At 43.5% G+C, this 15,349-nt stretch overlaps 1 long non-coding RNA gene across 1 annotated transcript in view; it reads left to right on the top strand.

Moving 5' to 3' along the window:
• Positions 1 to 5,833: 5,833 nt before the first annotated feature.
• Positions 5,834 to 15,349, top strand: part of LOC121271542 — an 84,675-nt gene continuing 75,159 nt past the window's right edge. The window contains exon 1 of the long non-coding RNA XR_005941734.1: positions 5,834 to 6,073. This is a non-coding gene — a long non-coding RNA (uncharacterized LOC121271542). The remainder of the gene's footprint in view (positions 6,074 to 15,349) is intronic.

Here is a 15,349-nt window from a genome sequence, read left to right as displayed (position 1 = left end):
ACACAATTTTAAATCCACATCCTCAACTTCAAATCCCGACATCATCTCAGCCACCCCCTTATCTCCATAACTCCCACTCCAGCATTATAACCTCTCCGCTACCCTTCAGCCCTCTAACTCTGGCTTTTTGTGTATCCCTCCACCCCATTGTTCTGGTGATGGAATTTAGCAGCCGAGTCAGCCTGACTCTCTGGAATTTATTTCTTAACTCCTCTCATCTCTCTCAACTTTGATAAGTTGCACATTCCCGATGCTTTTGACTTTTGGTCACCTCTTTCTTTGGCTTGAATTCCCATCTGCAGCCACATGTGAAATACCATGAGATTGTTTAAATATATTTACATGTACAAATGGAACTTGCTATTATGTAATCCACAGAGCAATCACCATCAGCAATAGGGACTCATTCTCTGAACTCTGAACTCTGGAGATTGATGACTAGATCTCTTCACATCCTCTTGCTCTACAAAGATACAAAGCTAGAAGATAGGCTTGGATGACAAGCCATTTCATCGTCCTTTCAAAGATACAACCCTCCTGACCTCCTGTTACAGCATCCAGCTGTTTCCTGTGTCCTGGGCTCTTCCTACAAACTGTTCAAGCTGTTGCTTGTCCTCTGTGTAAAGGAATGCTTTCTGGCATCTGTTCTAAACTTTCCCTCTTTGGATCTGATTGCATCAGCTCTCAATCTTAGCCGTGCCCCTCCCATTATCTCATCTTGTCATGTCATCTTTCCCTGCTACCATCAACTATTTGGACAATGATGTACTCTCAATACCTCATGCTTCACAGAATAGAGAGGATTATTACTTCCCACATCCCTTGTACTGGTTCTAACATCCTCTCTGATGGTTGGCTTTATTGGACAACTAAATTTTGAACATATGTCTGTTGCTTCCATTTTGAAGCCAAATAGAATTGTACCCAGCCTATCTCATCTCGTGAGGAATATCACCACAGAGTCTCCCCATGCTCCGCACCCAGGATAAAACAGAACAGACTCCCCCATTAAATCTCTTATCCTGTATTGTACATTCTTCACTGGCTGTCATCCTTGATGTTTGAATGGACTCAGCTGTTTAGGAAGAGTTAAGAACAGCACTCAGGTCATAGTGTTTGAAGGTAGTGTCTAGGCATCTAAAGATTCACACTAGCTTCTATAGGCTAGTCAGAAGACCAGCAACTTAAATTCTCATTCAGGATTGTGTGTGTCAGATTCCCACCATTTTATTTTGGGCTATTATGTTTGACGTCACTCTCCCAGTGTGGATACAGCACGGGGTTAGATACAGGGTAAAGCTCCCTCTACACTGTCCCCATCAAACATTCCCAGGACAGGTACAGCACGGGGTTAGATACAGGGTAAAGCTCCCTCTACACTGTCCCCATCAGACACTCCCAGGGCAGGTACAGCACGGGGTTAGATACAGAGTAAAGCTCCCTCTACACTGTCCCCATCAAACACTCCCAGGACAGGTACAGCACGGGGTTAGATACAGAGTAAAGCTCCCTCTACACTGTCCCCATCAAACACTCCCAGGACAGGTACAGCACGGGGTTAGATACAGAGTAAAGCTCCCTCTACACTGTCCCCATCAAACACTCCCAGGACAGGTACAGCACGGGGTTAGATACAGGGTAAAGCTCCCTCTACACTGTCCACATCAGACACTCCCAGGACAGGTACAGCATGGGGTTAGATACAGAGTAAAGCTCCCTCTACACTGTCCCCATCAAACACTCCCAGGGCAGGTACAGCACGGGGTTAGATACAGGGTAAAGCTCCCTCTACACTGTCCCCATCAAACATTCCCAGGACAGGTACAGCACGGGGTTAGATACAGGGTAAAGCTCCCTCTACACTGTCCCCATCAGACACTCCCAGGGCAGGTACAGCACGGGGTTAGATACAGAGTAAAGCTCCCTCTACACTGTCCCCATCAAACACTCCCAGGACAGGTACAGCACGGGGTTAGATACAGAGTAAAGCTCCCTCTACACTGTCCCCATCAAACACTCCCAGGACAGGTACAGCACGGGGTTAGATACAGAGTAAAGGTCCCTCTACACTGTCCCCATCAAACACTCCCAGGACAGGTACAGCACGGGGTTAGATACAGAGTAAAGCTCCCTCCCTCTACACTGTCCCCATCAAACACTCCCAGGACAGGTACAGCACGGGGTTAGATACAGAGTAAAGCTCCCTCTACACTGTCCACATCAGACACTCCCAGGACAGGTACAGCATGGGGTTAGATACAGAGTAAAACTCCCTCTACACTGTCCCCATCAAACACTCCCAGGGCAGGTACAGCACGGGGTTAGATACAGAGTAAATCTCCCTCTACACTGTCCCCATCAGACACTCCCAGGGCAGGTACAGCACAGGGTTAGATGCAGGGTAAAGCTCCCCCTATGCTGTCCCAAAGTCACATTGTCCAGAAAAAAACTGGCCAGGTGGAATTCCTTTAAGCTAATGAGTGACAATGTAATGTGGTGATGGTAAAATCTTTGACATTATTTAAGAACCAATTGGATGTAGAAAAAGGAAGAGGAAAGGTTCAAATCTCTCCAGTTGAATTAAGATGGCTTTTCTCATTTGTTGATGATGGAACCATTGATTGGATGGGGATCATTGGAGAGAGTGAAATTAGAAGGGAAGGATTTGTAAGGTTGGTCTTTAATAATAATACACCATTGAACGTGAATGAATCAGCAGTCACTTCACACTCCACTAGGGTTTATTTTCATTGGCCTGCACCATGTGCAACTGACCAAGAGCAATTTCAAATACATCACCCTTAACCCTGCTCCTCCCACCCCTCAGCCCTGCTGCCCCCATCCCTCAACCCTGCTCCCCTCACCCCAAAACCCTGCTCACTCCCACCCCAAAACCCTGCTCACTCCCACCCCAAAACCCTGCTCACCCCCACCCCAAAACCCTGCTCACCCCCACCCCACCCACCCCAACTCTGCTCAAACTCCAGCCCTGCTCACCCCCACCCCAACTCTGCTCAAACCCCAACCCTGCTCAACCCGACCCCAACCCTGCTCACCCCACCCTTGCTCACTCCCACCCCTCACCCCTGCTCCTTGCCACCCCTCAACCCTGCTCACCCCATCCCTCAAACCTGCTCTCTCACCACAAAACCCTGCTCACCCCCACCTTGAAACCCTGCTCACCCCACCCCAACTCTTCTCACCTTTACTCCTGAACCCTGCTCACCCCCACCCTCACCCCTGCTCACCCCCACCTCAAACCTGCTCACCCCCATCCCTCAACCCTGCTCACCCCCACCCCACCCCTTCTCACCCCCACCCCACCCCTGCTCACCCCCACTCCTGCTCATCCGTGCCCCAAAACCCTGCTCACCCCCACCCCAAAACCCTGCTCACCCCCTCCCTGAAACCCTGCTCACCCCCACCCCTCAACCCTATTCACACCCCACCCTAACCCACTCCCAACCCAACACCCCCACCCCTCACCCCTGCTCACCCCCGCTCACCCCCACCCCTCAACCCTGTTCACCCCCCCACCCCAACCCACTCCCAACCCAACTCACACTCACCCCTCAACCCTGCTCACCCCCCACCCCCACCCTGCTCACCCCTACTCCTCAACTCTGCTCACCTTCACCCCTCAACCCTGCTCAACCCCACCCTCACCCCTCATTACCCTCACCCCTTAATCCTGCTCAACCCCCACCTCCACCCCGACCCTGCTCACCCCTACTCACCCCTACTCCTCAACCCTGCTCACCCTCACCCCTCAACCCTGCTCCCCCACCTCCCCAACCCTGCTCATCCCCACACCCAACCCTGCTCATCCCCAAACCCAACCCTACTCATCCTCACCCCCACCCCTGCTCACCCCCACCCCTGCTCACTCTCCACCCCTCAACCCTGATCACCCCCACCCCAAAGCTAAATTCACAAACTAGAAGCAAATGAACAGTCACTGTCTTAATGGAGAGGGGGCAGGGGTGGGTGGTGTGGTTAAAGGCAGATTTGTAAAGCATTCCTTTCTTTAGACACCATGCCGTTGTGGTCCCATAGGCGCCAATAAACTTTGACAAGCTCCAACAACCCTTCCCACCTTCTCCAGTCCCAGCCACCCCCTCCTCTCCAAGAGCCTATCCTGGGAATTGGTGGATATTCCCTTTAAAAGAGGAGGTGCCAGGTGTCAGTGAGGGCAGCCAACTCCTAAACACAGGGAAGCAGTGAAGCCACTTGCTTGCTGGTTCCACATCCCCCATCTCCTGCTCTTCGCAACCCCCCCCCCCCACTCCATGCAGTGCTGATGAAAAGGGATCATTAGAGGGGCTTGCCCCAGGAGTGGGCGGATCAGTGGGAAGGACGTGATAAAGAGCTACAGTCGAGTCCTTTGTTCAAGGCTCATTCCCACATTAGCACAATCAGCAGGGTAATGGCCAAGTTACGGCTGGAGTCATTATAGGCCGAAGCCTGTCAGGATTAGGAGATGAATTGTAACCACCCCGAATTTCAGCATTAACCCCCACCAACCCAGGTCGTCAAAACCCTCCTCGTGTCCGAGATTTTTGAAGCAAAGGGAAAACTCGTTTGGTTCCAAATTCTTTAACTTCTGCAATTCATCAAGTCCCCTTGCCCATAAATGTTCATAAATCCATTTTACTGGGATTATCGTTTGATAAATACGACATGGTGTTTTTTGTATTTACTGAGATTTTGAAATAAAGGAAACCAGAAATTTCACACCCAGGAGATTATGAGGTGATCTAATTGAGTCATTTAAGATGATCAAATGAGCTGATAGAGTAATTAGGAAGGATACAAAATAAGGGGACAAAACTTTACAATTAGAGCCAGACCATTCAGGGGGTGAGTTCAGGAAGCACCTCTTCACACAAGAGGGCCATGGAAATCCCTCCCTTCAAAAAAAGGCTGTGTGTACTGGGGGAGGGAATTAGAGTTTTCGCTACTGATGATGGATTTTTGGGTTAGGCTATCAAGGTGAATGGAGGGTAGGTGAGCAGACGGGGTTGAATTAGCCATGATCCAACTGAACAGGCTCAAGGGGCTGAATGGCCTCCTCCTGTCTCTAATGTTCCTACCTCACTGTGATGGGACCTATTACTAGTTTGAAAGGAATGAGGTGAAAGCCAATCGTTATTGTGCGCGGAGCTGAAACGAAATGGCAGGATCAAAATCCAAATTCTTCCCATTTTTGCTCCTGTATCTACAGTTGTAATTATTCAAAATTTTCAATGGGTTTTCGAAAGGAAATCGTCTCTTCGCCTGCTCCTGCCTGTTTTTTTTTCTATTTGCACTTTGAGGAGAAGGTAGCAGTAATGCAGGTAAACGCTAATGGTATAAACGGATAGAAAACGTGCTTAAATAAACACAATCACGTTGCCATTGAAGGAAGCCAGCAGAGTGTTGGCGTTCAGTGAGGTGCTGTTAAATTAAATTCAGACCTTCTACCTGAACAGCTGAGGGAATGTTCGCTAAACAGCACCCCACTCCCCAGCAACGCCCTTCCCCCCACCCCCCACCGCCAACCTCATACCTGGGGCAGCCCCACCACACCAATTCCTCACACAGGGCAGCCTTTATATACGGCCAGTGGTCTGATATAAGACCAGTATTGTGCTGGTCTGGCGTGGTTTTCAGCTTATTGTGGCAACAATGAATTTAATGTACAGTGAGGTCTTTTAGAAGCAACAGAGGACCAGAACAATTCGGCTTGTGTTTCCAATTTTGCAGTATGAATGGTAAGTTAGATAAGACTTTGGGGCCTAGCTGTGTGTCCTCTTTGTTCAGGGCCCAGGTGAACTGGAACCATGTGATCAAATGTAAAAACTTGTTAAAATGAATAGCTGAAGGGACAGAGTCACAGAACGACAACATGTTTTCAGTCTGGTTGCTGTCCGTCTCCTTTTGAATGCGGTGAAAATGCCAGAAGCGACCAAATTTACCTCACGTAGTAGTTGGATTTTTGGGCCTACACAACTGCCAGTCAAGTGGAATCCACGGCCGGCGTGGTTTGAGGTGGGGGAGAAATAACATCCCGATTTTTTTTTGGACCCGCAAGGTTTGTGAAACTGTCTTGTGCATTTTGACAATGGAGATAATAGTTTTAGCTTTTTTTTAAAAAAAAAATAACAAGTTATATTTTGCTTAACAATCCATTGGGTTATGGAGGAATAGCAAAAAAAAAACCAAATGTAAGGCCTAGCTTGTTACTCGGGACCAGGACCCTGACGGTTAAACTGAAGCTCAGGGAAGAAAAAGTTTGAGTCAGGTTGTCACCACAGCTCAACCCGGGTGTGGCAAATATAGGCAGGCATTAGAAAAATGGTGAATGTTATAAGGGGGTATGCGGGGCAAACTCTTACCCATCTTCCTATGGTGAACACTTTCCACTTAATATTGCTTGAGGGAGTTTCCTCATTTTTTTTGCTGGCCACCCTCGCCCCTCACTCCCACTAAGGACTTTTTGTAATAGCTTAATGAAAGCAAACATTCTCACCATGTGGCTGACCTCAACACGACTCAGGTGATCGTGCAAGTCTCTCGGTGGGGACATTGTTGCCACAACTTTGTTGGGGAGGGAAGGTGAGCGGGAGTCAGCTGTGGATAGCGCTCTCTCATCTCTGAGTCAGAAAGTTGAGGGTTCAGGTCTCAACTCCAGGGATTTAAGCCCATAATCCAGGTTGACACTCCAGTGCGGTACTGCGGGAGTACCGCACTGTTGGATGTGCCAACTTTTTGACAAGACATTAAACCGAGGCCCTGGTCTGTCATTTGAGGCGGATGGGAGGGGAGTTCTTCCCCGTGTCCTGGCCCAATGTATATCCTTCAAACAACATCACTAAAACGAAAGGTTATCTGGGTGATTATAATATTGCTGTTTGTGGGAGCTTGCTGTGCGCGAATTGGCTGTTGCCTAATCCAACATGTGACTGCACTTCAGAAAAAGTTTTTCACTGCGCTTAAAATGCTTTTGCAACTTTCTGACGTTGTGAAAGGCACAATAGAAATGAAAAGGTCTTGAAGTTGTCATAAAGATAAATCATGAGATTATTTTAAGCACGGGGTATGCTTAATGTAGAGGATTTTCAAATGGAGTGGGGGGGGGGGCGGATGCAGGGCAACAGGAAGGGGTAAGGTACCCTAAAATCAGGGGACTGCCAAGGCTGTAAGAAAGGAGAGGAGACGAGAATCAAATGGCTGTGGGTTACTGATGCTAGGTTTATGATCTTAAAGACTGGAGGAGGGGAACAAACTGAGGAAGACGAAGGGATGAAACTCCAAACTCACTTTTGAAAGTTTGTGACGCTTTTTTGCTAAACAGTGACACACTCTAAATTCTGAATGTTGCTCTTTAATCTGTGAGTTAGCAGAATGGTTTGACAGAGTTCCCTGACCGTTACATTTCCAGGTAATCAGTTGTACACTGTTACTCGATGTGCTTCCCCAGCTCACATCAGTTGTGAACACACCCACATATCAATAGTACAGACCTCACAGTCCACAACGGGGGCAGATTGACAGGAGATTTCATGAGAAACTCGGAACCATGAATGTCATGTAACCTCAGACTCCAGCCTGTAACTCACTCCCGGGTAACTGTTATTCGATATATAAACCACTCTGAACCCCTTGATTAGATTCCAGCCTGAAACTTCTCCGACCTATCTGTTATTCTATATATAAACCCCACTGAACCCATTGATTTGATTGCAGTCTGCATCTTACTCTCTGGTGTCTGCTATTTTATATATAATGACCCAAAATGCCTCAATTAGATTCCAGCCTGTAACTCACTCCTGGGTATCCTTTGTTCTATATATAAAACCCCTCAAACCCTCCCGATTAGTTTCCAGACAGTAGCTCAATAATGTAATAGGAACAGAGAATACAAGGGGTGATGAGAAAGACAGTGGTGGGCTAGTGGTGGAAGCAAGGAGTGACAAAGAGTCCGGTGTTGCATTGATAGATGAAGTGAGGAGTGTGTTAGTGGGAGTAACACTGTATATATTATATAATAACAAACTTTGTGCTACTAGGTATAACACTGTATATATTATATAATAACCTGTGTGTTACTGGGTATAACACTGTATATATTAGATAATAACAAACTGTGTGCTATGGGGTATAACAGTATATATTATATAATAACACACTGTGTGCTACTGGGTATAACACTATATATTATATAATAACACACTGTGTGCTACTGGGTATAACACTGTATATATTATATAATAAACTGTGTGCTACTGGGTATAACACTGTATATATTATATGATAATACACTGTGTGCTATGGGGTATAACAGTATATATTATATAATAACACACTGTGTGCTACTGGGTATAACACTATATATTATATAATAACACACTGTGTGCTACTGGGTATAACACTGTATATATTATATAATAAACTGTGTGCTACTGGGTATAACACTGTATATATTATATGATAATACACTGTGTGCTACTGGGTATAACACCATATATTATATAATAATAAACTGTGTGCTACTGGGTATAACACCATATATTATATAATAACAAACCCTGTGCTACTGGGTATAACACTGTATATATTATATAAAAAACTGTGTGCCACTGGGTATAACACTTTATATATTATATAATAAACTGTGTGCTACTGGGTATAACACTGTATATATTATATAATAACCTGTGTGTTACTGGGTACAATACTGTATATATTATATAATAACCTGTGTGTTACTGGGTATAATACTGTGTATATTATATAATAAACTGTGTGCTACTGGGTATAACACTGTATATATTATATAATAAACTGTGTGCTACTGGGTATAACACGTTATATATTATATAATAAACTGTGTGTTATTGGGTATAACACTTTATATATTATATAATAAACAGTGTGCTACTGGGTATAACATTGTATATATTATATAATAAACTGTGTGCTACTGGGTATAACATTGTATATATTATATAATAAACTGTGTGCTATTGGGTATAACATTGTATATATTATATAATAAACTGTGTGCTACTGGGTATAACACTGTATATATTATATAATAAACTGTGTGCTACTGGGTATAACACTATATTATATAATAACACACTGTGTGCTACTGGGTATAACACTGTATATATTATATAATAACACACTGTGTGTTTGGGGAGATGATGATGTAATGGTATTCTCACAGGGCTAATGATCCAGAGACCCAGGGTAATTCTCTGGCGACCCGGATTTGAGTCCTGCCCACAGCAGATGGTGGAATTTAAACTCAATAAAAATCAGGGATAAAAGTCTAATGATGACCATGAAATGATTGTTGTAAATCTGGTTCACTAATGTCCTTTAAGGAAGGAAACCTGTTTTCCTTACCTGATCCGGCCTATGTGTGACTCCAGACCCACAGCAATGCCCTCTGAAATGGCTTAAGAAGCCACTCAGTTGTAACAAACTGCTACATAGTCACAAAAAAGGAATGAAACTGGATAGCACCACCACCATCTCAAGGGCAATTAGGGATGGGCAATAAATGCTGGCCCAGCCAGTGACACCCATGTCCCGTAAATGAATTTTTAAAGAACTGGGTATAATGCTATATATATTAAATAATAATGCATTTTGTGTCACTGATTTTAACAGAGTATATATTTTTTTATTCATTCATGGGATGTGGGTGTCGCGGGCTGGGCCAGCATTTATTGCCTATCCCTAGTTGCCCCTTGAGAAGGTGGTGGGTGAGCTGCCTTCTTGAACCGCTGCAGTCCACATGGTGTAGGTACACCCACAGTGCTGTTATGGAGGGAGTTCCAGGATTTTGACCCAGCGACAGTGAAGGAACGGTGATATATTTCCAAGTCAGGATGGTGAGTGACTTGGAGGGGAACTTCCAGCTGGTGGTGTTCCCATCTATCTGCTGCCCTTGTCCTTCTAGATGGTAGTGATTATGGGTTTGGAAGGTGCTGTCGAAGGAGCCTTGGTGAGTTCCTGCAGTGCATCTTGTAGATGGTACATACTACTGCTACTGTGTGTTGGTGGTGGAGGGAGTGAAAGTTTGTGGATGAGCTGCCAATCAAGCAGGCTGCTTTGTCCTGGATGGTGTCAAGCTTCTTGACTGTTGTTGGAGTTGCACTCATCCAGACAACTAGAGAGTATTCCATCACACTCCTGACTTGTGCCTTGTTGCTGGTGGACAGGCTTTGGGGAGTCAGGAGGTGAGTTACTCTCTGCAGGATTCCCAGCCTCTGACCTGCTGTTGTAGCCACAGTATTTATATGGCTAGTCCAGTTCAGTTTCTGACCAATGGTAACTTGCAGGATGTTGATAGTGGGAAATTTAGCGACGTTTATGCCATTGAATGTCAAATAGAGATGGTGAGATTCTTTCTTGTTGGAGATAGTCATTGCCTGGCACTTGTGTGGTGTGAATGTTACTTGCCGCTTGTCATCCCAAGCCTGGATATTGTCCAGGTTCTTGCTGCATTTGGACATCGACTGCTTCAGTATCTGAGGAGACGCGAATGGTGCTGAACATTGTGCAATCATCAGCAAACATCCCCACTTCTGACCTTATTATGGAGGGAAGGTCATTGATGAAGCAGCTGAAGATGGTTGGGGCCAAGGACACTACCCTGAGGAACTCCTGCAGTGAAGTCCTGGAGCTGAGATGACTGACCTCCAACAACCTCAAACATCTTCCTTTGTGCTAGGTACGACTCCAACCAGTGGAGAGTTTTCCCCCGATTCCCATTGACTCCAGTTTTGCTGGGGCTCCTTGATGCCACACTCAGTCAAATGCTGCCTTGATGTTAAGGGCAGTCACTCTCACCTCACCTCTGGAGTTGAGCTCTTTTGTTCATGTTTGAACCAAGGCTGTAATGAGGTCAGGAGCTGAATGGCCCTGGCAGAACCCAAACTGAGCGTCAATGAGCAGATTGTTACTAAGCAAGTGCCACTTGAGAGCACTGTTGATGACACCTTCCAACACTTTACTGATGATGGAGAGTAGACTAATGGGGCGGTAATTGGCTGGGTACAGGATATATCTGGGCAATTTTCCACATAGCCGGGTAGATGCAAGTGTTGTAGCTGAATAGAACAACTTGGCTAGGGGTGTGGCAAGTTCTAGAGCACAAGTCTTCAGTACTATTGCCGGAATATTGTCAGGGCCCATAGCCTTTGCAGTATCCAGTGCCTTCAGCCATTTCTTGATATCACGTGGAGTGAATCAAATTGGCTGAAGACTGGTGTCTGTGATGCTGTGGACCTCTGGAGGAGGCCAAGATGGATCATTCACTTGGCACTTCTGGCTGAAGATTGTAGCAAGTGCTTCAGCCTTATCTTTTGCATTGCTGTGCTGGGCTCCTCCATCATTGAGGATGGGGATATTTGTAGAGCCTCCTCCTCCAGTGAGTTCTCTAATTGTCCACCACAATTCAAGGCTGGATGTGGCAGGACTGCAGAGCTTAGATCTGATCCGTTGGTTGTGGAATTGCTTAGATCTGTCAATCATTTGCCTCTTATGCTGTTTGTCATGCAAGTAGTCCTGTGTTGTAGCTTCACCAGATTGGCACCTCATTGTCAGGTATGCCTGGTGCTGCTCCTGGCATGTCCTCCTGCACTCTTCATAACACACCATGTGTTACTGTATATAACACTGTACATATTACATAATAACATGGTGCTTAACTGGGTTTAGCACCGTACACTTATATAATAACACACAGTGGGTTACTGGTATAGCACTGTACATATTATATAATACACTGTGTGATACTAGTATAGCACTGTACATATTATATAATACACGGTGCGTTACTGGGTATAGCACTGTATATATTATATAATACACAGTGCGTTACTGGGTATAGCATTGTATATATTATATAATACACCGTGCATTACTGGGTATAGCACTGTATATATTATATAATACACCGTGCGTTACTGGGTATAGCACTGTATATATTATACAATAACACACTGTGCATTATTGGGTATAGCGCTGTATATATTATACAATAACACACTGTGCGTTATTGGGTATAGCGCTGTATATATTATACAATAACACACTGTGCGTTATTGGGTATAGCGCTGTGTATATTATACAGTAACACACTGTGTGTTACTGGGTATAACGCTGTATATATTATACAATAACACACTGTGCATTACTGGGTATAGCGCTGTATATATTATACAATAACACACTGTGCGTTATTGGGTATAGCGCTGTGTATATTATACAGTAACACACTGTGCGTTATTGGGTATAGCGCTGTATATATTATACAATAACACACCGTGTGTTATTGGGTATAGCGCTGTATATATTATACAATAACACACTGTGCGTTATTGGGTATAGCGCTGTATATATTATACAATAACACACTGTGCGTTATTGGGTATAGCGCTGTGTATATTATACAGTAACACACTGTGTGTTACTGGGTACAAAGCTGTATATATTATACAATAACACACCGTGTGTTACTGGGTATAACGCTGTATATATTATACAATAACACACCGTGCGTTATTGGGTATAACGCTGTATATATTATACAGTAACACACTGTGTGTTACTGGGTATAACGCTGTATATATTATACAATAACACACCGTGTGTTACTGGGTATAACGCTGTATAGATTATACAATAACACACCGTCCGTTATTGGGTATAGCGCTGTATATATTATACAATAACACACCGTGCGTTAGTGGGTATAGCGCTGTATATATTATACAGTAACACACCCTGCGTTACTGGGTATAGTGCTGTATATATTATACAATAATACACCGTGCGTTATTGGGTATAGCGCTGTATATATTATACAATAACACACCGTGTGTTATTGGGTATAGTGCTGTATATATTATACAACAGCACACCGTGTGTTATTGGGTATAGCACTGTCTATATTATACAATAACACACCGTCCGTTATTGGGTATAGCACTGTATATATTATACAATATCACACCGTGCGTTATTGGGTATAGCACTGTCTATATTATACAATAACACACCGTCCGTTATTGGGTATAGCACTGTATATATTATACAATAACACACCGTGCGTTATTGGGTATAGCACTGTATATACTATACAATAACACACCGTGTGTTACTGGCTTTAGCGCTGTATATATTATACAATAACACACCGTGCGTTACTGGGTATAGCGCTGTATATATTATACAGTAACACACCGTGTGTTACTGGGTATAGCACTGTATATATTATACAATAACACACTGTGCGTTATTGGGTATAGCGCTGTATATATTATATAATAACACACCATGTGTTACTGGGTATAGTGCTGTATCTATAATACAGTAACACACCCTGCGTTACTGGGTATAGCGCTGTATATATTATACAATAACACACCTTGCATTACTGGGTATAGCGCTGTATATATTATACAGTAACACACTGTGCGTTACTGGGTATAGCACTGTATATATTATACAATAACACACTGTGCGTTATTGGGTATAGCGCTGTATATATTATATAATAACACACCGTGTGTTACTGGGTATAGTGCTGTATCTATAATACAATAACACACTCTGCGTAACTGGGTATAGCGCTGTATATATTATACAGTAACACAATGTGCGTTATTGGGTATAGTGCTGTATATATTATACAATAACACACCGTACATTACTGGGTATAGCGCTGTATATATTATACAGTAACACACTGTGCGTTATTGGGTATAGCGCTGTATATATTATATAATAACACACCGTGTGTTATTGGGTATAGCGCTGTATATATTATACAATAACACACTGTGCGTTATTGGGTATAGCGCTGTATATATTATACAATAACACACCGTGCGTTATTGGGTATAGCGCTGTATATATTATACAATAACACACCGTGCGTTATTGGGTATAGCGCTGTATATATTATACAATAACACACCGTGCGTTACTGGGTATAGCGCTGTATATATTATACAATAACACACCGTGCGTTATTGGGTATAGTACTGTATATATTATACAGTAACACACCGTGCGTTACTGAGTATAGCGCCATATATATTATACAATAACACACCGTGCGTTATTGGGTATAGTGCTGTATATATTATACAATAACACACCGTGTGTTATTGGGTATAGTGCTGTATATATTATACAATAACACACCGTGTGTTACTGAGTAAAGCGCTGTATCTATTATATAACAACACACCATGCGTTATTGGGTATAGCGCTGTATATATTATACAATAACACATCGTGCGTTATTGGGTATAGCGCTGTATATATTATACAATAACACACCGTGCGTTATTGGGTATAGCGCTGTACATATTATACAATAACACACCGTGCGTTATTGGGTATAGCGCTGTATATATTATACAATAACACACAGTGCGTTACTGGGCATAGTGCTGTATATATTATACAGTAACACACCGTGCGTTACTGGGCATAGTGCTGTATATATTATACAATAACACACCGTGCGTTACTGGGCATAGTGCTGTATATATTATACAGTAACACACCGTGCGTTAGTGGGTATAGCACTGTATATATTATACAATGACACACTGTCCGTTATTGGGTATAGCGCTGTATATATTATACAATAACACACCGTCCGTTATTGGGTATAGCATTGTATATATTATACAATAACGCACCGTCCGTTATTGGGTATAGTGCTGTATATATTATACAATAACACACCGTGCGTTACTGGGTATAGCGCTGTATATATTATACAACAGCACACCGTGCGTTAGTGGGTATAGCACTGTATATATTATATAATAACACCGTGCGTTACTGGGTATAGCGCTGTATATATTATACAATAACACACAGTGCGTTATTGGGTATAGCGCTGTATATATTATACAATAACACACTGTGTGTTACTGGGTATAGTGCTGTATCTATAATACAATAACACACTCTGCGTAACTGGGTATAGCGCTGTATATATTATACAGTAACACACTGTGCGTTATTGGGTATAGTGCTGTATATATTATACAATAACACACCGTACATTACTGGGTATAGCGCTGTATATATTATACAGTAACACACTGTGCGTTATTGGGTATAGCGCTGTATATATTATATAATAACACACCGTGTGTTATTGGGTATAGCGCTGTATATATTATACAATAACACACTGTGCGTTATTGGGTATAGCGCAGTATATATTATACAATAACACACCGTGCGTTATTGGGTATAGCGCTGTATATATTATACAATAACACACCGTGCGTTATTGGGTATAGCGCTGTATATATTATAC

This window comes from Carcharodon carcharias, chromosome 31 (genome assembly GCF_017639515.1).
Source record: "Carcharodon carcharias isolate sCarCar2 chromosome 31, sCarCar2.pri, whole genome shotgun sequence".
Lineage (NCBI taxonomy): Eukaryota > Metazoa > Chordata > Chondrichthyes > Lamniformes > Lamnidae > Carcharodon > Carcharodon carcharias.
This window is presented reverse-complemented; position numbering and strand designations above follow the sequence as displayed.